This window comes from Coloeus monedula, assembly GCF_965178545.1.
Source record: "Coloeus monedula genome assembly, chromosome: 2".
In the NCBI taxonomy this organism is placed as follows: domain Eukaryota; kingdom Metazoa; phylum Chordata; class Aves; order Passeriformes; family Corvidae; genus Coloeus; species Coloeus monedula.
In genome coordinates, this window is record NC_138782.1 from 116,874,254 (window position 1) to 116,898,283 (window position 24,030).

Here is a 24,030-nt window from a genome sequence, read left to right on the forward strand (position 1 = left end):
CCAAGTGGCGTCTTCCCGGTTATTTTCAAGCGAAGCATAGAGAGCACACTTCCCGTGGGGGGAGGAAGACAGAGCTCCTTTGTGTGGTGAAAGCTGATGGTTTGCCAAGGCCTAACGAACAGGGATGCTGTGTGTGCAGCCCCAGAGGTGTCCAGCAAACCGCAGCGCCGAGCAGCCCTTACGCAAGGCAGGATGACACAAGATCCTGGGCTGGAAGCCTGGAAATCCTTCTCAGGTGTCAGAGGAGGAAAGCTCTGCTTGTTTTTCTCTGCCAGGGGAAGAAACAGAAAAAGGAGCTTTGGGGCTGGGCATTTTGAGGACTCAGCCCTCCCAAGGGACCTTGTGCCACGTGGAGAGACCAAACTGCTGCTGCTGGTGCCAGGAAACTCCGACCCTGGGCTGCCGAGTGCATCCTCCCAGCAGTGACTGGTCACCATCCCCTCTCCTCAGTTTTGTCCCCGTGCAGGTGCTACACGACCTGCAGGAAAGGACCCTCCCATTCACCTCTGCCTCCTTTCTCTTCTCCCCAGAGCTTCGACCCTGCCGGCCACTCCCAGGCATGCGGCTCCTGCCTGTCCTCTGTGCTCTGCTCCTCCTGATGCTCCAGGGAGTGAGAGGTAAGAAATGTGGGGGGGTTGTCCTTTGTCAGTGTTTTTGTAGGGAGGATTTGCCAGCTAAGCTGGTGAGGCATGTGTAAGTTGTGCTGGTGGCTGTGCCATCCTCCCTGGCGTCTCTCTCACCCCACAGCTTTAAGGAGAGACTCCAGCTGCAGGTTCTGCTGTTGGGACCAGAGCTAGGGCATTGTACTAAAGCCCTCATCCTTCCCAAACTGGGATTTGCTCCCTCTCCATGCCTCCTGACCCTTGTCTTTCTGAGTCAGCAGCACGGGGCACAGCAGCCCTGCTGGAGAGGAGGAGGAGAAGGAGGAAGGAGGAAGGGAAATCCTGCTTCCACCTTCGGAGTTCTCCCTTGGTCCAGGAGGGAGGCAGCAGGCACGATGGAGACCTCTCCAGGAGCCTGCTTAGGGGTGTAGTGAGTGTCTCCCATCCAAGTGCTGTAAACTCACCTCGACTTCTGCTGCACACACCTGCTCAGCATTCGTGGCAGGGGACAAGCAGGGCTGGGCTAACGCTGGCCACGCAGGGAGCAGGGGCTGTGCTCAGCATCTCGGCTGAAAGTCTCCTCTCTCCGTGCCCTGCAGGGCTGTCCCCGGGCCGAGCATCAGCCCAGGACTGCGAGCGCCGCGGGGGATTCTGCTCCCACCGCTCCTGCCCGCCGGGGATCGGCCGCGTCGGCCTCTGCTCCGAGCAGGAATTCTGCTGTCGGATGTAAGTTTAGGTCTGCCCGGAGGGCTCAGGTTGCTGCCTGTTGGGGAAGAAGAAAGGGGAATATGCAGCCCAGGGGGACAGGGACATCCCAGAGCCCTCGCTGCTGCCCTGGCTGGGACAGGCACTGCCAGACCTTTCCTCCCGCAGGCGGTGGTATCCCTGATGAGCTCCTGGACCCCCGAGCAGGACACCAGCCCGTGCCCTCGCTGCATGGTGGGGACGATGCTGCCTGGAGGCACCAAGGACTGCCAGGGGCAGCAGCAACCCTGGACAGCCAGACCTTGATCCCGTGGGAATCCCTTGTCCCAGTGTCCCCAATACAAGGTGGTGGTCATTCCCGCTGCCAAGATGTGTGTCCTGGGTGTGCATCTCTTTCCTCTGGGTGTAGGGAAGGGCAGAGAGGACGGGGGGAATTCCTGACAGACATGGACACACAAACACTGTCCCACTACCCACCCTCTCTCCATGCTGGCTTCAGCCACACCAGCATCTCCACCCATGGTGGGAGGGAGGACACATGTGACACTCACAGGGACCAGCCTTTTGGCTCAGCGAGGGGACCCCAGCGCTGCACACTCAGGGTTAGGGATGGGGGTTTCTACGACACCCCTAATTTCAGTGGGGACCTGCTGGTTGTCCACTGGCTCCCAAGCTGGGCCAGGAGTCCTCGTGGGGCTGTTCTATGGGACACATACTGCTGTGATGTCCTTGGGTCCCTCCCCAGCCGTGGGGCCTGGGTGGGGGGCACCAAGGGGGTGTTGTGGGGTCCAGGGGTGTCTGAGGGGTGGGAGAAGTCATTCTGCTCCAGAGGGACTGATGGCTGTGCCATGGGGCTTCTCAGGAGCTTGGGATTGAGTTGGGCGTCAGTGCTGGGAGGGTTCAAGACCTGGGGTAGGGGTGGGGGGCTCAGTTAGGAGCCCAGGTGGGTGGATGATCCTTGTGGCAGATGCAGCATGCTCAGCTCAGGGGTGCCATGGGGGTGGCCCCTGCACTGCCATGGGGCAGTGACCGTGGGCCTGCAGGGACAGGGGACACCCACTGCCCCCCTCCATGGAGCAGGGCAGCCAGGGGGTAGAGCAGCCTCTGCTGGGGCATTGGGCATTGCTGTAGGTACAGAGAAGGCCAGATCAGGATGCCAGATATGGGTCCAACTCTGAGTCTGGGTCAGCAAGGCCAAGCTGCAGCTCTGATGGGGTTGAGCACAAGATGCCCAGGTCAGAGCAGCTCCCCTGGGCAGGGTTGGCCCCAGCTGTGGCCTCCCTGCAGTGGGGACCAAAAGCCCTTTCCACACCTGGCTGTGCTGGCCCTGGGCTGGTCCTGAGAATGGTTCCAAACCTCCAGGAGTGAGGATATTCCAAGGTCCTTACACACACAAAGACCCATCAATAGACACCCAATTCTACTTCTATGGATTGATGTTCAAGGGATGCCCCCATCATGTATCAAATCCATGTTGGACGGGGCTTGGAGCATCCTGGGATAGTGGAAGGTGTCCCTGCTCATGGCAGGGGTGGAATGAGGGAATCTCTAAGGTTGCTTCCAAACCATTCCAGGATTCCATGCATGTCTCTGAGAGATGACACCAGATCCTGTGTCCCTGATTCATCCGACCTCAAGCCCCATTCTTCTCTCCAGGGTCCAGCTCCAAGAGCTTTGGTCTCTCTGATCAATGGACCAGAGCTCTGCAGACACACCACAGACATTGTTTGGACAAAAAAGGGTTAGAAATAAAGTTTACTAGGAACATAGGACAGATAATGAGAAGCATGTAGGGCGTGGCCAGAAAGCAGCCATGGATACATTGCTTCTTTCTGTCTCATGACCTTTCCTCCATGAGACGCCTTGATCTTTATGTTGCTAAAACACCACAGAATTCCTATAAATCCAAAAACTCTCCTGATCAAGTCCACTTCTCAAGGTCTGATAAGGCCCTAGTCACCTTCCTTCACTAATCTCCCATAGACTGCATATTTTTACGCAGCACTTTGCTGCTGTTGAACCACATTTGTGGATTTTGTACCAAGTAGGGCAGTTTTAAAAGCAGTGGATTCAGACAGAATGAGGTGAGGTATGGTCTCACCTGATTGCATTTCCTCTTTTCATCGTTTATCTGAGTAGACATCAGAAAGGCAACCCTAAGGTTATCACTTCCTGGCAGGTCAAATGCAAGTCCCCTTGGCAAGGATGAAGCTGTTCTTGTCACGTTAAAAGAGAAGGAAATCAAAATTTTTTGAATGTTTCTGTGCATCGCACAGTACGAGCTCACTAAGCAAACAGACGTGACAGGAAGAGACAGATATTTTATCAAAGAATCACAGAAGGGTTTGGGGACAAACGGACTTTTAAGGTCATCCAATTCCAGCCCTCCTGCCTTGGGCAGGGACACCTTCCACAAGCCCAGATTGCTCCAAGCCCCATCCAGCCTGGCCTTGGACACTTCCAGGGATCCAGGGACAGCCACAGCTTCTCTGGGCAACCTGTGCCAGGGCCTCACCCCCATCATAGGAAAGACTGGTTGGGACTGGTTCCTACTTCTGCCTGCACCCACCAGTCTGTTTTGCCCATCCCAGGCAGTTAATGCCAGGCAACCACAGCCCGGTGCCGCTGTGCCGCGGGTGTCACAAGAGGTTTTGCATGGGGACAACGGTGACAATTGCAACAGCCCCAGGAGGCACCTTAGCCTCTGCCATTGCATCAGAGAGGGATAAGGAGAAGCCCCAGCATCCCCACATGGATGGGTGGCTTTGTGATTGGCCAAGGGGAGATGTGTCAGCAAAAATCATTGAATGTCCCCATGGCTTGCAACGATATAAAATCAGAGCGTTTTGGCCAAAAAAGTGCTCCTTGGACCCAAGGGCCACTGGCCACAAGTGATTCCTGTTGGGTTTGTTGCTGCCTGAACACCAAGATCTTCATCAGGTAGGTGACTGTGGGGTCTCCTGGAAAAGGATCAGATGAGGGAATGGATTTCCTAGAGACTGAAACATCATGAAATGCTCCTGAGGTTGGCAGGGTATCACAGACCTAAGAATTGTTTTTAAGAGGAAAGTAGAGGAATCCTCATCTGCTGTGGCTGGAAGCAGCCCCTCTGCAGTGTGGTGAACCACAGAGCCCAGGCTCCTGCCCCACCTGGGGTCCTGCATGTCCCCATTGCCTTGGTGTCCCCTCTGCAGCCCTGTGAAGAGCCGCGAGAGGCAGCAGCCATGAAGATCCTGTTCCTGCTCTTCCCCCTGATCCTCCTGCTGGTGCAGGGTGCTGCAGGTGAGAGGGGAAGAGGGGAGATGGGGACAGGTGTGATCCTCCACTACTAGGGTTTTCCATGTCCTGAGATGTGGGATTAGTGGGAGTGATGCAAAGGTAAGGGGGCATTGAGGTGTTTGTCCAGTGGTTGTTCAACAGGACACAGACTTGGAGTGGAGAGAGACCATGGAAGTAGAATCCTGGTTTCTTCTGTGGGTCAGGAAGGGGTTTGGTTTCAGGCTTCCACCCTGCACCCAGCTGTTCCTGTTTGAGTGCCTCTGGATGCTCTTTTGCCCTGTATGTGATCTTTGCTGTGGGGAGGTTGGAGCTGAGCCCATCCACTGGCCAGAAATGCACAAACAGCATCAGCCTTTTGCAACCACACACTGCTCTCCCAGATGATTGATTTAATTGTTCTGTGTTTCTTTCCCCATGGAAACCCAAAATGCAGCTGGATGCAGGCAAAGAGGGGGATACTGCACTTATGGGAGATGCCAGTTCCCTGCAAGACCCATTGGAAGATGCACACTGTACAGTGTGTGCTGCAAGAGATAAGGTCTGGAATCCTGGCAGAGGAAAGAATTTCCTCCTTTGTTCACAACGAAATGTATTGCAAATTTATTTCCTGTCAATGTCTGATAAAGAACCTCCTGTTTCATTCCTTGTGGGAAAGATGCCCAAGACGGGAGGGAAAAATCCTTCTGGGTATGATCTGCCTTGAGTGGGGCTGCAGCAGTCCCAGGTCAGCCAGGGCCTCCCCACTCTCCTCCAGCTACAGGAGGCTCATTCAGGCTCTGCACAGGACTCACCAAAGCCACCAAAGAGTGAAACACTCCCTGTCCTTGGGCAGCACCGAGGACATGATCCAGGTTTTGCTGCATCTGCACACACTCGGAGCCAGGGCTGCCAGCACTGAGATAGCCCAGGTCCAACCTGTCTGCACCAAGGGCTGCAGCTCACCTCCCCGAGCCTGAGTCTGCTGCAGCACACACTGGGCATTGCAGGGCAGGGGGAGAGGGTGGCAGGACAAGTTACAGCAGCTGATGGGCTCGTTTCCTTTCTTTCTACAGAATCTGGGGTTGAGACCCTGAAATTCCCAAGCAGGACATTCCCTCGCTTCTGGCTCCTGGACCCATCTCCTGATGTCCCCTCCCGTCCCTGCCTCTGCCGTGCCCAGCTGCAGTGACAGCAGCAGTGGCAGCTGCTCCTGCTGGGCGCTGCTGGGCTGGAGCCCTCTGCTGCCAGCGCCGGTGTCTCTGGGGCAGGGGCTGCTTTTCGCGGCTTGAATAAAGACTTTGAGCACGTTGGCATTGCAGGGCTGGGCCGTGTGTGCGTGTGCTGCTGCCGGAGGGGTGCTGTGCCTGCTGCCTCTGGGGGTGGCACTGGCTTGGTGGCAGCACAAGGCCCTGGCGATGGTGCTGGCGGTGAGCAGCGTGTGTGTCCCTGGGGATGCTGCTGCCTGGCCGTGCTTTGGGGATGCTGAGCCTGGCAGTGCCTGCTGGGCCAGGCTGTGTGGGGTGCCTGTGCTGGAGCTGCCCTGCACACGCTCTCCCTGTTGGAAGTGGGATCCCTGAGCTGATCCTGCCAGTCCCAGGTGTCCCTTGTCCCTCACAGCCACGGCCTCGTGTGCAGAGCTGTGCTGGTGCTGTGTCCCTTGAGCGGGCATGGCCGTGGTGACCCCCACGAGCTCTCCCTGCTGCTCCTCCTTGTCCTGTTCCAGTGCCACAGCCCTCCTTGCTGTGGCTGTGAGGGAGCTGTGCTGCTCCACACCCCATCCCACCAGCCAGGAGGAGGAGGAGGCCATGGGGCTCCTGGTCTGGTTGACCTGTGAAAACGGTCCCACCTGAGTAAGCAGGGTGTCCTGGCCTCTGCCCACTTCAGGCAGTCTGGAGTGGCAGTGCTCTGCTCCATCAAGGGCAGTGGCCTCTCCCTGTGTGCAAAGCAAACCTCAGCTGTTAGGATTTGTATCGTTCAATACCTGTGTGTCCATGTAGATTGGGTGTATGGGAGCACCTGGGGACCCTGCCTGGTTCAGGGATGGCTTTCTCTCCCAAGAATCATAGAGGCACAGAATTATTGATGTTGGAAAAGCTCTCTAAGACCATCAAGTCCAACCATTCTCCCAGCACTGCCAAGCCCGGCACTAACCCATGTCCCCAAATGCCACATCTACATGGCCTTTAAGTACTTCCAGAGGTTGTAATTCTACCACTGCCCTGGGAAGCCTGTCCCAGCACTGACTGCTGATTCTGCAAGGAAACTCTTCCTAATATCCAACCTAATCCTTTCCTGGTGCTGCCTGCAGCCATTTCCTCTGGTCCTGTCAATTGTTACCAGGGAGAAGAGACCGACACCAAAAATCTTCTGCTGCCATTGCTTTCTAGAACTGGAGAGTTTGGTGAGGAATATTCAGATCATCCTTGCCTGCTGTGGCTTTTCCTTCCCCTTTGATAACCCTGAAATTTTATTTTGTCCCTCTTTACAAACTACGCAGACAAACCTGTTGAGGTGAAATGAGAGATAAACCGTTCAACATACAAAGCTGAGCACATTTGAAATATTCAGTTTCATCTTCCACATTCCACTCTGAGTATTTCTAACATCAACAAAATGAGAGGACACAAAGAAGGAAACCATTTTCTCATTTCTATTCTTCCCAACATCAACCGCCTGCCTTGTCCATCCCAGCCCTCTCGTGCCCAGCCCGGTGCCGCTGTGCCACGGGTGTCACAAGAGGTGTTGCATGGGGACAACGGTGACGATTGCAACAGCCCCAGGAGGCACCTCAGCCTCTGTCCCTGCAGCAGGGAGGGACCAGCGCCTCCCCCAGCACCCCCACGCACATGGGGCACTCTCGGGTTGGCCCCGGGCACTTGTGCCAGCAGCAACTGGGGCCTGTCCCACCCACCAGCACTGCTATAAATCCAGCGTGGTTGGGGCAAAGCAGCATTCCCTGACCCCAGGGGCATCTGGACACAGCCATTCCTGTTGGGGTTGCTGCTGCCTGAGCACCCACATCTTTGCCAGGGAGGTGAGTGTGGGGTCTCTTTCTGGAATCCTGCCCGCTCAGCATCTCAGCTCAAAGCCCGGCACAGCAGAGTCTCCTAAAGGACAAACTGCTGGAAGTATCCAGGTGGAAAATTTGGCCCTCAGAGATTCCTGGGAAAGAGGGTGAAAGTCCTCATGTGAGTCTGAGAGTCCCAAACCTGTGGAAGGTTGACCTGAGTCTTCCTAAGCACAGGAGAGACTGGAACAGTGCCTTGATGCTGCAGGAGGGAGACGAGATCATTGTTGGGAGAATGGGGACTTTCCCTGGCAAAATAGAGAGACACTTTTCCCACAGCAGCACCGAGATTTCCCATCATTTCAGGCTTTCAGCAATTCCAAAGGCTGATTTCTGCTTCCATTTCTGGGCACCAAGACACTTCCCTGGCCTCTGGCTGCTCGCTGGGTCGGTGCTGCCCAGGGCAGGGGCAGCAAGTGTGGGGCTGGGGAATGTCTTTACTGGGAATCCTGGGGATGCTCTGGGGCTGGGGATGGGCACTGCCAGGCTGAGCTGGCAGGACTTTCTTGATCCCAAGGAAGCAGCAGGGATTTGGTAGGATGTCTGGGGCATGTTTCTCATATATTAAGCCCGACAGAGGAAGAGCCCTGTAGCTTTCAATGGCAATTTTGTTTCTGCATTTCCCAAATGTCACTGGCCATTTATTTTGATTTAATCAGTAGCAGTTGGTCCCAAATCTGCAATCTCTGCTCTGGGAAAAGTTGTTAGATGACCTATGAGAAAGGTGATTGAATCAGCTTAGGCTATTGATTTCCTGGAGACTGACACAGAGTGGAATACTCCCAGGGTTAGAAGGGTGGCACAGACGTTTTAAAGAGAAAAGTGAAGGAAACATGATGAGATGTGGCTGGAAGCAGGCCCTCTGCACTTTGCTGAGCCACAGAGCCCTGCAACACAGGCTCCTGCCCCACCTGGGGTCCTGCATGTCCCCATTGCATTGGTGTCCCCTCTGCAGCCCTGTGAAGAGCCACGAGAGGCAGCAGCCATGAAGATCCTGTTCCTGCTCTTCCCCCTGATCCTCCTGCTGGTGCAGGGTGCTGCAGGTGAGAATGGAGGTGGGGAAATGGGGAAAGTGTGAGCCCCCAGCAGCAGGGGAATTCAGTGTCCCTGGAAGAGACTGTGTTTGTGGGAGTGATGAGAAGGTAACAGGGCATTGAGGTCAAAGGAGTTTCTCCAGTGATCTTCCAACTGGTCACAGATTTGGGGTGGAGAAATCCCATGCAGACAGAATCCCACCTCCATCTGTGTGTCACGAATGGGTTTGGTTTCAGGCTCCAAGCCTGCACCCAGCTGTTCCTGTTTGGGAGTCTCTGGATGATCTCTTGCCCTGCACAGGGATGGCAGAGAGCCCCAGGGCTGTTGGGATGGAGGGCGTTGCCTGGGGCACAAAGGTGTCCCTTCTCATCCAGTGGTTCATCCACTGAGTGTCCCAAAACCTCATCAGCCCAAGGGATGGTCCCTGCAAGGGCTGCACAAGGACTTTCCATCAGAGGTCACACAAATCATGGCACAGGCAGGGCAGGGACATGGGATGTGAGGAGTCGCTGCCTGCCAGCTGTGCTGGTCCAGGCAGGGGGGGAATAAAGCTGGGAGCCAGCACGGCTCTTCCTCGACCTCACTCTGGTCCTTCCCACTCTCTGCTCAGCGTGCCCCCAATGTAGGGGGCAGGGACCTTCCAGGTGAGACACATTGCAGTTGGAGATGTGGCTGTGGGGAGGTTTGAGCTAAGCCCTTCTCTTGGTCTGAAATGAAGGGGGAGCATCAGCCTGTCTGCAACCACACTGCTCTCCCAGATTATTGCCTAAATTATTCCATGTGTGTCTTTCCCCATGGAAACAGGGAGTGAACTTCAATGCAGACACCGAAGAGGATACTGTTCTTTTGGGAGATGTATCCCCCCTGCAAGGCCTATTGGAAGATGTACAGCACAAACCATTTGCTGCAAAGGGTAAGCTCTGGAATCCTGGCTGAGGAAAGGGTTTCCTGCTTTTTCCCCAGAAAGACCTGTTCCAAATTTCCCTCTTGACCACTCGTGATAAATGCTCTCCTGCATTTATGCTTTCTGAGAGATGCTCAAGAAGGAAGGGAAAAGTCCTTGTGGGTTTGCAGCTGTCCCGAATGGGGCTGCAGCAGCCCCAGGACAACCCGGGCCTCCCCACTCACCCAAGCCACCAAAGAGTGAAACACTCCCTGTCCTTGGGCAGCACCGAGGACATGATCCAGGTTTGCTGCATCTGCACACACTCGGAGCCAGGGCTGCCAGCACTGAGATAGCCCAGGTCCAACCTGTCTGCACCAAGGGCTGCAGCTCACCTCCCCGAGCCTGAGTCTGCTGCAGCACACACTGGGCATTGCAGGGCAGGGGGAGAGGGTGGCAGGACAAGTTACAGCAGCTGATGGGCTCGTTTCCTTTCTTTCTACAGAATCTGGGGTTGAAATTCCCAAGCAGGACATTCCTCGCTTCTGGCTCCTGGACCCATCTCCTGATGTCCCCTCCCGTCCCTGCCTCTGCCGTGCCCAGCTGCGGTGACAGCAGCAGTGGCAGCTGCTCCTGCTGGGCGCTGCTGGGCTGGAGCCCTCTGCTGCCAGCGCCGGTGTCTCTGGGGCAGGGGCTGCTTTTCGCGGCTTGAATAAAGACTTTGAGCACGTTGGCATTGCAGGGCTGGGCCGTGTGTGCGTGTGCTGCTGCCGGAGGGGTGCTGTGCCTGCTGCCTCTGGGGGTGGCACTGGCTTGGTGGCAGCACAAGGCCCTGGCGATGGTGCTGGCGGTGAGCAGCGTGTGTGTCCCTGGGGATGCTGCTGCCTGGCCGTGCTTTGGGGATGCTGAGCCTGGCAGTGCCTGCTGGGCCAGGCTGTGTGGGGTGCCTGTGCTGGAGCTGCCCTGCGCACGCTCCCTCTGGGGGAACAGGAACTTTGTCCCGGTGTTTATAGGCCCAGATATCATTATTTTCTCAGGACCCAACTCCCATGCCAGAAAGACACGGGCTAGGAACTGTGGAGATAGGGGCAAAACCTCATCCCTAAAATAGCCACACCTTGGTTACAAGGTTTCAGCTCCACTCCCAGCTGCAAAACTTGCAGCAGGAACCATTCCTTAAAGGGATGGCAGTGAGGAACCTCAGGGAGCATGGCACAGCCACCAGGAGAACTCACATGTGACTCATGAGATGGATAGGGATAAAATAAATGCCTGAATCAAAGGCTTTGCTTTGTCTTCTCTCCTCTGCATTATGTCTGTATGGAACACTCAGTATCCACAGCACAGCTTCCCTGTAGCATCACTTAAATCCTCCCTGTGTCCGTACATTCAATTCATTATTATCTTACCTGCTGCTCCCTGCAGCATCAGGAGGAGAGCACAGAGGACGGGCTGGAGCCACCCGTAGCCCAAAAGTTCCTTTTCCTGATTCTCCCCCTGCAGCAGAGAAAAGGAGGCCTTGGTTCCCTCTTCTGACACCTCTGAGAAGGATTCCCAACTCAGGGCCTTGCGTCATCCTGCCTTGTGTAAGGACCCTGCGGTGCTGCCGTTTGCTGGACACATCCAGGGACACAGACACGCAGGGACACAGCCACACAGACCCTGCTCACTGGAAACTAGCACCACCCTGCTGCTCTGGCACAGGGTGGAACTTTTTCTGAGTCCCTTCAAGAAACACTCCCAGTAAAACCCACCCTCAGTAACGTGGGCAGGTGGTGCCTCTGCTTCTGCTCAGCATGCAGAGTCCATCTCCTGCATTTTTGGGGATTGTCACCTTGTCACTGGGCCTTCACATCTCAGGGCTGTGCAGGAGGAAAGGTTGAGATGCCAGGTTCCACTGCCAAATCCCCAGCAGCTTCAGCCCCTGCAGCGTGGGGGGACCAGATTGCTCTGCCCAACACCTGGAGAGGCAGCTGCCAAACTGGGCACAGGGCACAGCCCCTCCTGCCCAGCAAGCACTGTCACTTCTCCCAGTGGCATGGCTGGCATCAAACACACTGGATTCACAAGCAGTGACTGCATCATCTTGTATTTCTTCACCTTGGTTGGCATTTGCAGGGGATACTGGTTTTTTGGATCACCTGGGCTACAGAACTTACCATCTATCCTGCTGTTGCTCTCTCTTTACCTGAAGAGCCACGAGAGAGAGCCCTGTTTATCCCCCTGACATGTCAGCTGCACAGACCTCTTGTCTAGTAAGATGTTCTTGCAGTGTCCAAAGTTCTTTTCCATATTCTGTGAGTTTTTGCCCATCCCACACCAATTGGTGATTCCATCAGAGGAGAAGAGACAAAGGATAGGAGTGAAGGAAATGGTTTCCCACTGAGAGAGTTTAAATAAGATATTGGGAAGAAATTCTTGATTCTGAGGGTGGGGAGGCCCTGGCACAGGTTGCCCAGAGAAGCTGTGGCTGCCCCTGGATCCCTGGAAGTGTCCAAGTGTTTCTTGTCCAGGCTGAACGGAGCTTGGAGCAACCTGGGATACTGGAAGGTGTCCCTGCCCATGGGAGGAGCGGTGAAAAGAGAGGATCTTTAAGATGCCTTCTAACCCAAACCAGTCCAGGATGAGTCTATGAAGGAAGGATTCTGCTTCCCCCAGGCCTGGGCTGGTGCTGGTGGCTGCACCCAGCAGTTCCTGTGCCCATCCCAAAGATTCCCCAGCTGGCCCCACAGCCCGGTGCCGCTGTGCCGCGGGTGTCACAAGAGGTGTTGCATGGGGACAACGGTGACGATTGCAACAGCCCCAGGAGGCACCTCAGCCTCTGTCCCTGCAGCAGGGAGGGACCAGCGCCAGCCCCAGCACCCCCACGCACATGGGGCACTCTCGGGTTGGCCCCGGGCACTTGTGCCAGCAGCAACTGGGGCCTGTCCCACCCACCAGCACTGCTATAAATCCAGCGTGGTTGGGGCACAGGGACACTCCCCCATCGGGACTCTTCACACAAGTGATTCCAGGTTGCTTTGTTACAGACCCTTTCTGCCTTGGTGTGCTCTGACTGACGCCTCCATCAGGTAGGTCACTGGGTGGTCACTTCCAGGCCCTCAAGAAACTTCCCTGCCCTCCTGCTCCTTCCTGGGTCAGTGCTGCACAGGGATGGGCAATGTGCTGGCTGGGAATCCTGAGAATGCTCTGGAATTAGGGATAAACACTCCCAAGTGAGCTGGGAAGGCTTTCCTGACCTCAGGAAGGCAGAGGGGATTGTGCAGGGTGTTTGGGCAGCCAGCTTTGGGCTGGCTGGGGGATGGAGAGCACTGGATAAGACTTCATTTAGCTTGGCCTCTTCAGAAACAAAGATTCCCCATAATCCTTGACCCTGGCTTGGCTCTCGATGTGTCCCCTCTGCAGCCCCGAGAAGACCCAGGACAGGCATCAGCCATGAGGATCCTCTACCTGCTCTTCCCCTTGTTCCTCCTGTTGGTCCACAGTGCTGCAGGTGAGAGGGACAGAGGGGAGATGGCGGAGGTGTGAGCCTCAGCCAGTGGGGTTTTCCAGGTCCTGGGAGGTGATCAGGTTTCTCAGGTATTTATAACATTTGGGAGGGATTTGCTGTGAGGAAGGTCTGGGCAGCTGAGGATCCAGCACAGCAACTCGTGCAGCTCATGCTGCTCTTCCCTGGGTCTTTGCCCATGTGCACACATTGCTGTAGAAAAAATGAACTCTGACTGGAGAGTTTAAGATGTTGGGTTTGGTTCTCAGGTCATTGGAGACTGGGACTCAGAACCAGACACATTTTTGCAGTATGCCAGACATACTTTGGCCTCCTTCACTTTGCAGGATCCTCCTTGGCTCCAACAAATAAGGAACAATGTGAGAAAGAAAAAGGGTTCTGCGGATTTCTGAAATGCTCCGGCCCCTTTTTAGCCGTAGGAAAATGTTCCAGGTTTTTCTTCTGCTGCAAACCGTAAGTTTTGGAATTACAAAAGCTGCTATCATGGCAGAAGGTGTTTAAGAGTCCATTAGCAGCAAATGGCTCAGTTCCCTTCATGTCCTAGGCAGAGCTGAGGGGAGGGAAGGGAAGGCAGTGGAAGGGAACGGAACGGAACAGAAGGCGCATGAAGCTGCCCTGAGAGTGGGGCTGCAGCAGCCCCCGGTCAGCCAGGGCCTCCCCACTCTCCTCCAGCCCCAGGGGGATCATTCAGGCTTTGCACAGGACTCACCCAAGCCACCAAAGAGTGAAACACTCCCTGTCCTTGGGCAGCACCGAGGACATGATCCAGGTTTGCTGCATCTGCACACACTCGGAGCCAGGGCTGCCAGCACTGAGATAGCCCAGGTCCAACCTGTCTGCACCAAGGGCTGCAGCTCACCTCCCCGAGCCTGAGTCTGCTGCAGCACACACTGGGCATTGCAGGGCAGGGGGAGAGGGTGGCAGGACAAGTTACAGCAGATGATGGGCTGGTTTTGTTTCTTTCTACAGATTCTGGGGTTGAGACCCGAAATTCCTGAAGCAGGACATTCCCTCGCTTCTGGCTCCTGGACCCATCTCCTGATGTCCCCTCCCGTCCCTGCCTCTGCCGTGCCCAGCTGCGGTGACAGCAGCAGTGGCAGCTGCTCCTGCTGGGCGCTGCTGGGCTGGAGCCCTCTGCTGCCAGCGCCGGTGTCTCTGGGGCAGGGGCTGCTTTTCGCGGCTTGAATAAAGACTTTGAGCACGTTGGCATTGCAGGGCTGGGCCGTGTGTGCGTGTGCTGCTGCCGGAGGGGTGCTGTGCCTGCTGCCTCTGGGGGTGGCACTGGCTTGGTGGCAGCACAAGGCCCTGGCGATGGTGCTGGCGGTGAGCAGCGTGTGTGTCCCTGGGGATGCTGCTGCCTGGCCGTGCTTTGGGGATGCTGAGCCTGGCAGTGCCTGCTGGGCCAGGCTGTGTGGGGTGCCTGTGCTGGAGCTGCCCTGCACATGCTCTCCCTGTTGGAAGTGGGATCCCTGAGCTGGTCCTGCCAGTCCCAGGTGTCCCTTGTCCCTCACAGCCACGGCCTCGTGTGCAGAGCTGTGCTGGTGCTGTGTCCCTTGAGCGGGCATGGCCGTGGTGACCGCCACGAGCTCTCCCTGCTGCTCCTTCTTGTCCTGTTCCAGTGCCACAGCCCTCCTTGCTGTGGCTGTGAGGGAGCTGTGCTGCTCCACACCCCATCCCACCAGCCAGGAGGAGGAGGAGGCCATGGGGCTCCTGGTCTGGTTGGCCTGTGAAATGGCTCCAATTGACCATGGCCAGGAAATGTCCGAATTTGTTTCCCCACAGGGAACAAACAGGTTGTCTTCTTCTTTCTGCCCATCTCAGGCAGTCTGAGGTGACAGTGCTCTGCTCCATCAAAGGCAGAGGCCTCTCCTGTGTGCAAAGCAATCCTCAGGCATTGTGTTTTGAGTGGTTCAATACATGTGTGTGTGTTCATGTACGCATGCATGTGGGAGCAAATGGTGACCCTGATGGTTTCACTAAAGACTTTCCCTCCCAAGAATCAGAGATTCAGAGAATCAGAGAATCAGGGAATCATTAATGTTGGGAAAGCCCTCTGAGATCATCGAGTCCAGCCATTCCCCAGCACTGCCAAGCCCAGCACTAACACATGTCCCCAAGTGCCACATCTACATGCTTTTTAAATCCTGCCAGGAATGTTGACTCTACCACTGCCCTGGGCAATATGTTCCAATGTTTGACCACCCTTTTTTTCCAATAAATTGTTCCTACTATCCAGTTTAAACCTTCCCTGGTTCTGCTTGAGGCCATTTTCTCTGGTTCTGTCAATTGTTGCCAGGGAGAAGGGACGAACCCCAAAAATTTTTCACTGCCATTGCTTTGCAGAGCTGGAGAGTTTGGTGAGGGATGTTCAGAACATCCCTGCCTGTCGCCGTTGGGGCGGTCACGACACACACGGACAGTGCCTCTTTCAAGGGCCAGAAAGCCGTTTATTAAACAAAGCAGCCTCTTTTATACATCTTTTATATGTTATCATTCATGTTACAGATTCATTGGCTGCTAAACTACTACAGTTTAGACTCATTGGCTATTACTAACCACAACATACTACCATTGGCTACCTATGGCATAAGCGTTCAAGCATTCAGAAAAATAACAGGTGCAGATATGTTGCTGTTTTCTCCTTCTACTGTTTAACTTTCTTGCTTCTGTTGATACTACATTCTCATGGGTGAAAACTAATTGTTTTTCTTCTCACACACTTTCCTCACAGTCCTTCTCTAGCCGAAGTAACAGGCCTGAGCCATAATTTTACAAAGGCAACAAGGCCTTCATTTTATAAGGTTTTACTTAAATGCCACAACTGCCTGCCATGACCTTTGCTCAACAAGTTCTCACCTGTCCTGGCACTGACTCCGGAACTGTCACCTTGAGCTCCCTTCACTTCTGCAGTGCAGAGCTGTCCCCCCATCCCAAAGATTCCCCAGATGGCCCCACAGCCCAGTGAGGACACAAAGAAGGAAACCATTTCCTCATTTCTATTCTTCCCAACATCAACCGCCTGCCTTGTCCATCCCAGCCCTCTCATGCCCAGCCCGGTGCCGCTGTGCCGCGGGTGTCACAAGAGGTGTTGCATGGGGACAACGGTGACGATTGCAACAGCCCCAGGAGGCACCTCAGCCTCTGTCCCTGCAGCAGGGAGGGACCAGCGCCTCCCCCAGCACCCCCACGCACATGGGGCACTCTCGGGTTGGCCCCGGGCACTTGTGCCAGCAGCAACTGGGGCCTGTCCCACCCACCAGCACTGCTATAAATCCAGCGTGGTTGGGGCAAAGCAGCATTCCCTGACCCCAGGGGCATCTGGACACAGCCATTCTGTTTACAGGCTGAACACCAAGATCCACATCAGGTAGGTGGCTGTGGGATCTCCTGAGGACTAATGGACTTGAGCTGCCCATTACACCTCTCTCTTCAGTTCCTGACACTTTGTCATTTACAGACTGTTGGGTGCCATTTGAGCTTTTTAAGGAAGAGCACTAATAGTATGAGTCAGTGATTATCAGAGCCCAGAATATGCTGAAAGATAATCTGGGTTTCCTGCTTTAATCTGGCACTAGAAATTATTCTGGAGGCTGGAGGGAGATCCCTGAGGTTTCTTGTTCTGGGGCAGCTGGAGGCTGTGCTGGACAAAGTAGGGAGATGCTATTCAAGCAGCAGTACAGAGATTTATCATTCTTTCAGCTTCCATTAACTTGGAAGGCTGCTTTGTCCCCAAGGCAATTGTGATTCTGTGATGTAGCTGAACCTGCTAATTGTTAAGGGGGTTGGACTTAGAGTAGCTATAAGGGATCCCTTCAGTCCCAAACCATTCTATCACTCTATGGTTCTACTGACCATAGTGATCATCAGAGCCCTCCTTCACCAAGTGCTAGGCATCGCCAGGGACATGAATTTCCCATAACTCCAGAACCCAGGTCAGTTCCCAGTTCTTGTTTGACTATTTGCTTTGTGTTGAGTTTTGGCACGAGCACCACCTGACAGGCAAACTCTGCTTTGGCTCTTGGAGAAGGAGAGGCAGAAGTGTGAGAATAAAAGCAGCAGCAACATGTTTCATCTAGTAACTGCATTTGAAAATCTGCCTTGTCCCACCCTTGGCTCTGTCTCACCAGAAACATGTATTTCTCCTCAAGAGTGAAGTGTTGGATGCAAAAGGCCTGAGGGAGCACAGCTTCCAAGGGGAAATATTCTGCTTGTGCTTTCCACAAGTCTTTGAAAGCTGTTTTGGCTACAAGCGCAACAGTCAGGCATTACTTCTCCCACATGTCCCTTAAGAGAATTCACAGAGAATTCATAGAGAATAAGATGATGGGAATTGCCTGACAGGCCAATAGTTCCCCAGCTGCTCACAGGAAATCCTGAAGGTGCATACATGAGATCCATTCTATAGAACAGGCCACTTGTGATAGTCCCTTTGCAGTTTGTCCTGTTACTGATTGCTGTTATCTCCAGGAGTTTTGGTGTGTCCCCTCTGTAATCCTGTGAAGTCCTGAGAGAAGTGTCAGCCATGAGGATCCTGTACCTGCTCTTCCCCTTGTTCCTCCTGTTGGTCCAGGGTGCTGCAGGTAAGAAGGGAAGAGGGGAAGGTGCATTCACACACTCCTCTCCCAGATTATGGTTTTAATTCTTTCCCTGTGCATGATTTTCCACGGCAGCAGGAAAACATGAGAAGTGCATCCGACGGGGAGGATTCTGCGCTGTGGGGGGCTGTCGTTTCCCGTATAAATTCGTGGGAGTTTGTTCAACATTGAGTCACTGCTGTAAACCGTAAGTTCTGGAAATGGTTTGCTCCTGATCATGGATAAAGTTGTTATTGTCTTTCAAGCCAGCTCCTACTTCACAGCTTCATGCATTCATGCTCAAAGGCAAAAGCCAGGGAAAGAAAGGAAAAGTCCTTTTGGGTTTGGACCTACCCTGAATAGGGCTGCAGCAGCCCCAGGTCAACCAGTTCTACCCTACACTCCTTTAGTCCCACAAGGTTTGCCCACTGTCAGTGCAGAGAGCTCAGCTCTGTTGGCCAAATGAGAAGGCTGTCCCTGGAATAGTGTGAGGCACAGGATCCTCCTCTTGATACCTCTAACAGCTGGAGTTGGCCTCTGTAGGTTGAGCGTTATGTCCCTGCACTTGTTTTCATTGCAGGGCAGTGGGAGAGGGTGGCAGGACAAGTTACAGCAGATGATGGGCTGGTTTTGTTTCTTTCTACAGATTCTGGGGTTGAGACCCGAAATTCCTGAAGCAGGACATTCCCTCGCTTCTGGCTCCTGGACCCATCTCCTGATGTCCCCTCCCGTCCCTGCCTCTGCCGTGCCCAGCTGCGGTGACAGCAGCAGTGGCAGCTGCTCCTGCTGGGCGCTGCTGGGCTGGAGCCCTCTGCTGCCAGCGCCGGTGTCTCTGGGGCAGGGGCTGCTTTTCGCGGCTTGAATAAAGACTTTGAGCACGTTGGCATTGCAGGGCTGGGCCGTGTGTGCGTGTGCTGCTGCCGGAGGGGTGCTGTGCCTGCTGCCTCTGGGGGTGGCACTGGCTTGGTGGCAGCACAAGGCCCTGGCGATGGTGCTGGCGGTGAGCAGCGTGTGTGTCCCTGGGGATGCTGCTGCCTGGCCGTGCTTTGGGGATGCTGAGCCTGGCAGTGCCTGCTGGGCCAGGCTGTGTGGGGTGCCTGTGCTGGAGCTGCCCTGCACACGCTCTCCCTGTTGGAAGTGGGATCCCTGAGCTGATCCTGCCAGTCCCAGGTGTCCCTTGTCCCTCACAGCCACGGCCTCGTGTGCAGAGCTGTGCTGGTGCTGTGTCCCTTGAGCGGGCATGGCCGTGGTGACCCCCACGAGCTCTCCCTGCTGCTCCTTCTTGTCCTGTTCCAGTGCCACAGCCCTCCTTGCTGTGGCTGTGAGGGAGCTGTGCTGCTCCACACCCCATCCCACCAGCCAGGAGGAGGAGGAGGCCATGGGGCTCCTGGTCTGGGTGACCTGTGAAATGGCTCCAACTGACCATGGCCAGGAAATGTCCGAATTTGTTTCCCCACAGGGAACAAACAGGTTGTCTTCTTCTTTCTGCCCATCTCAGGCAGTCTGAGGTGACAGTGCTCTGCTCCATCAAAGGCAGAGGCCTCTCCTGTGTGCAAAGCAATCCTCAGGCATTGTGTTTTGAGTGGTTCAATACATGTGTGTGTGTTCATGTACGCATGCATGTGGGAGCAAATGGTGACCCTGATGGTTTCACTAAAGACTTTCCCTCCCAAGAATCAGAGATTCAGAGAATCAGAGAATCAGGGAATCATTAATGTTGGGAAAGCCTTCTGAGATCATCGAGTCCAGCCATTCCCCAGCACTGCCAAGCCCAGCACTAACACATGTCCCCAAGTGCCACATCTACATGCTTTTTAAATCCTGCCAGGAATGTTGACTCTACCACTGCCCTGGGCAATATGTTCCAATGTTTGACCACCCTTTTTTTTCCAATGAATTGTTCCTACTATCCAGTTTAAACCTTCCCTGGTTCTGCTTGAGGCCATTTTCTCTGGTTCTGTCAATTGTTGCCAGGGAGAAGGGACGAACCCCAAAAATTTTTCACTGCCATTGCTTTGCAGAGCTGGAGAGTTTGGTGAGGGATGTTCAGAACATCCCTGCCTGTCGCTGTTGGGGCGGTCACGACACACATGGGCAGTGCCTCTTTCAAGGGCCAGAAAGCCGTTTATTAAACAAAGCAGCCTCTTTTATACATCTTTTATATGTTATCATTCATGTTACAGATTCATTGGCTGCTAAACTACTACAGTTTAGACTCATTGGCTATTACTAACCACAACATACTACCATTGGCTACCTATGGCATAAGCGTTCAAGCATTCAGAAAAATAACAGGTGCAGATATGTTGCTGTTTTCTCCTTCTACTGTTTAACTTTCTTGCTTCTGTTGATACTACATTCTCATGGGTGAAAACTAATTGTTTTTCTTCTCACACACTTTCCTCACAGTCCTTCTCTAGCCAAAGTAACAGGCCTGAGCCATAATTTTACAAAGGCAACAAGGCCTTCATTTTATAAGGTTTTACTTAAATGCCACAACTGCCTGCCATGACCTTTGCTCAACAAGTTCTCACCTGTCCTGGCACTGACTCCGGAACTGTCACCTTGAGCTCCCTTCACTTCTGCAGTGCAGAGCTGTCCCCCCATCCCAAAGATTCCCCAGATGGCCCCACAGCCCAGTGAGGACACAAAGAAGGAAACCATTTCCTCATTTCTATTCTTCCCAACATCAACCGCCTGCCTTGTCCATCCCAGCCCTCTCGTGCCCAGCCCGGTGCCGCTGTGCCGCGGGTGTCACAAGAGGTGTTGCATGGGGACAACGGTGACGATTGCAACAGCCCCAGGAGGCACCTCAGCCTCTGTCCCTGCAGCAGGGAGGGACCAGCGCCTCCCCCAGCACCCCCACGCACATGGGGCACTCTCGGGTTGGCCCCGGGCACTTGTGCCAGCAGCAACTGGGGCCTGTCCCACCCACCAGCACTGCTATAAATCCAGCATGGTTGGGGCAAAGCAGCATTCCCTGACCCCAGGGGCATCTGGACACAGCCATTCCTGTTGGGGTTGCTGCTGCCTGAGCACCCACATCTTTGCCAGGGAGGTGAGTGTGGGGTCTCTTTCTGGAATCCTGCCCGCTCAGCATCTCAGCTCAAAGCCCGGCACAGCAGAGTCTCCTAAAGGACAAACTGCTGGAAGTATCCAGGTGGAAAATTTGGCCCTCAGAGATTCCTGGGAAAGAGGGTGAAAGTCCTCATGTGAGTCTGAGAGTCCCAAACCTGTGGAAGGTTGACCTGAGTCTTCCTAAGCACAGGAGAGACTGGAACAGTGCCTTGATGCTGCAGGAGGGAGACGAGATCCTTGTTGGGAGAATGGGGACTTTCCCTGGCAAAATAGGGAGACACTTTTCCCACAGCAGCACCGAGATTTCCCATCATTTCAGGCTTTCAGCAATTCCAAAGGCTGATTTCTGCTTCCATTTCTGGGCACCAAGACACTTCCCTGGCCTCTGGCTGCTCGCTGGGTCGGTGCTGCCCAGGGCAGGGGCAGCAAGTGTGGGGCTGGGGAATGTCTTTACTGGGAATCCTGGGGATGCTCTGGGGCTGGGGATGGGCACTGCCAGGCTGAGCTGGCAGGACTCTGCTGAGCCCAGGGAAGCAGCGGGGATTGGTCCAGGGGTTTTGGGACATGTGTTGGATTCATGAAGCCTGAGGGAGTAACAGTCCTTTAGCTCCATAACTTTCAATGGCAGCTTTTTCTCTGCAATTCCAAACTTCTCTGTCCATTGTTTTGTTTGAATTGGCAACCCATGGCCCCACGTCAGAACTGCCATCAGTTCTCTGGGGAAGGGCTTTGGAAAGCCTTCAAGGCAGTTAAAGGAAAAGGATCAGCTGAGGCAATCGATTTCCAAGAGACTGAGACATGAAACGCCCCCAAAGCTTGGTGTGCAGCACAGACCTAAGAAAAGCTTTTAACAGAACAGTTGAGGAATCCTCATCTGCTGTGGCTGGAAGCAGCCCCTCTGCAGTGTGGTGAACCACAGAGCCCAGGCTCCTGCCCCACCTGGGGTCCTGCATGTCCTCATTGCCTTGGTGTCCCCTCTGCAGCCCTGTGAAGAGCCACGAGAGGCAGCAGCCATGAAGATCCTGTTCCTGCTCTTCCCCCTGATCCTCCTGCTGGTGCAGGGTGCTGCAGGTGAGAATGGAGGTGGGGAAATGGGGAAAGTGTGAGCCCCCAGCAGCAGGGGAATCCAGTGTCCCTGGAAGAGACTGTGTTTGTGGGAGTGATGAGAAGGTAACAGGGCATTGAGGTCAAAGGAGTTTCTCCAGTGATCTTCCAACTGGTCACAGATTTGGGGTGGAGAAATCCCATGCAGACAGAATCCCACCTCCATCTGTGTGTCACTAATGGGTTTGGTTTCAGGCTCCAAGCCTGCACCCAGCTGTTCCTGTTTGGGAGTCTCTGGATGATCTCTTGCCCTGCACAGGGATGGCAGAGAGCCCCAGGGCTGTTGGGATGGAGGGCGTTGCCTGGGGCACAAAGGTGTCCCTTCTCATCCAGTGGTTCATCCACTGAGTGTCCCAAAACCTCATCAGCCCAAGGGATTCCTGCAAGGGCTGCACAAGGACTTTCCATCAGAGGTCACACAAATCATGGCACAGGCAGGGCAGGGACATGGGATGTGAGGAGTTGCTGTCTGCCAGCGGGACTGCAGGCACACCCTGCTCTGCCAGACTGTTGCTGTAATTGTTGAGTGTGCTTTTGTCCATGGAAACAGGAACTTCAACTGCATGCAGTCTCCGAGGGGGACACTGTGCTTTTCGGAGTTGCCCATACCCCGCACTACCTATTGGAAGATGTTCACCACTCACTGTGTGCTGCAAACGGTAAGGAGCAGATCCCTGCCTGTAGAAAGATTTTCATCCTTTTTCCCTAGAGGAGTATATCACTGATTTCTTTCTGGCAAACACCTGATAAAATCTCTCCTGCTTTTATAATTAAACTAAGAGGCCTGAAAGAGAAGGAAAAAGCCCTTGGGGATTTGGAGCTGTCCTGAATGGGGCTGCAGCAGCCCCAGGACAGCCAGGGCATCCCCACTCACCCAAGCCACCAAAGAGTGAAACACTCCCTGTCCTTGGGCAGCACCGAGGACATGATCCAGGTTTGCTGCATCTGCACACACTCGGAGCCAGGGCTGCCAGCACTGAGATAGCCCAGGTCCAACCTGTCTGCACCAAGGGCTGCAGCTCACCTCCCCGAGCCTGAGTCTGCTGCAGCACACACTGGGCATTGCAGGGCAGGGAGAGGGGGTGGCAGGACAAGTTACAGCAGCTGATGGGCTGGTTTTGTTTCTTCTTACAGTACCTGGGGTTGAGACCCTGAAATTCCCAAGCAGGACATTCCCTCGCTTCTGGCTCCTGGACCCATCTCCTGATGTCCCCTCCCGTCCCTGCCTCTGCCGTGCCCAGCTGCGGTGACAGCAGCAGTGGCAGCTGCTCCTGCTGGGCGCTGCTGGGCTGGAGCCCTCTGCTGCCAGCGCCGGTGTCTCTGGGGCAGGGGCTGCTTTTCGCGGCTTGAATAAAGACTTTGAGCACGTTGGCATTGCAGGGCTGGGCCGTGTGTGCGTGTGCTGCTGCCGGAGGGGTGCTGTGCCTGCTGCCTCTGGGGGTGGCACTGGCTTGGTGGCAGCACAAGGCCCTGGCGATGGTGCTGGCGGTGAGCAGCGTGTGTGTCCCTGGGGATGCTGCTGCCTGGCCGTGCTTTGGGGATGCTGAGCCTGGCAGTGCCTGCTGGGCCAGGCTGTGTGGGGTGCCTGTGCTGGAGCTGCCCTGCAGGGCTGTGCTATGTTCTGTCTTTTTGGTGCCGTCCCAACCCATCCCAGATGTCCCAGAGTTCCCACCACACTTTTGACTGGGATCTCCATCTGCCTCATGTGTCATGGGGCTGAACTCTGCAGTGCTGTGTCTGCTCATTTCCCTCCCTCCTTCCAGCCCCACAGCACCAACCCCTCGATCAGCGCACAGCCTCTGTCCTCTCTCCATCCCTTCTGGAGGAGCCTGATCCTGCAGACGGCCCCCAGGAGTGCTTAGCATGCCTTCAGGGGAAACAGGTGTCCCAGGCTGGCTGTACAGCCTCTCCACAGGGTGATGTCGCCAAAGGGTCTCTTGGGCTAAATCCTGAAAATGTCCATAAATATCTCCCAGCAGGGCAAAAGCCGGGCGTCTTCTCTCTGCCAGCTCAAACTGGTGTTACAACACTGTTCACTTCCAACAGCCAGTGGCCTCAGCATTCCTGTGAGTGCAGACTCAGCTCTGCAGGGTCAATTCATGTGTGCTGGGGCTGGCGCTGGTCCCTCCCTGCTGCAGGGACAGAGGCTGAGGTGCCTCCTGGGGCTGTTGCAATCGTCACCGTTGTCCCCATGCAACACCTCTTGTGACACCCGC

The 24,030-nt window shown here is 54.9% G+C and overlaps 2 long non-coding RNA genes across 2 annotated transcripts; both read left to right on the forward strand.

The window, feature by feature from the left end:
* The first annotated feature begins 12,538 nt into the window (after nt 1-12,538).
* Nucleotides 12,539-14,156, forward strand: LOC309583873. Its single transcript, XR_014227179.1, has 4 exons — nt 12,539-12,621; nt 12,956-13,043; nt 13,385-13,511; nt 14,028-14,156. It is a non-coding gene; the product is annotated as an uncharacterized lncRNA (long non-coding RNA).
* A 6,463-nt stretch (nt 14,157-20,619) lies between these two features.
* Nucleotides 20,620-23,041, forward strand: LOC309585081. The gene is made up of 4 exons (XR_014227278.1): nt 20,620-20,690; nt 21,694-21,781; nt 22,365-22,473; nt 22,949-23,041. It is a non-coding gene; the product is annotated as an uncharacterized lncRNA (long non-coding RNA).
* Nucleotides 23,042-24,030: the final 989 nt, after the last annotated feature.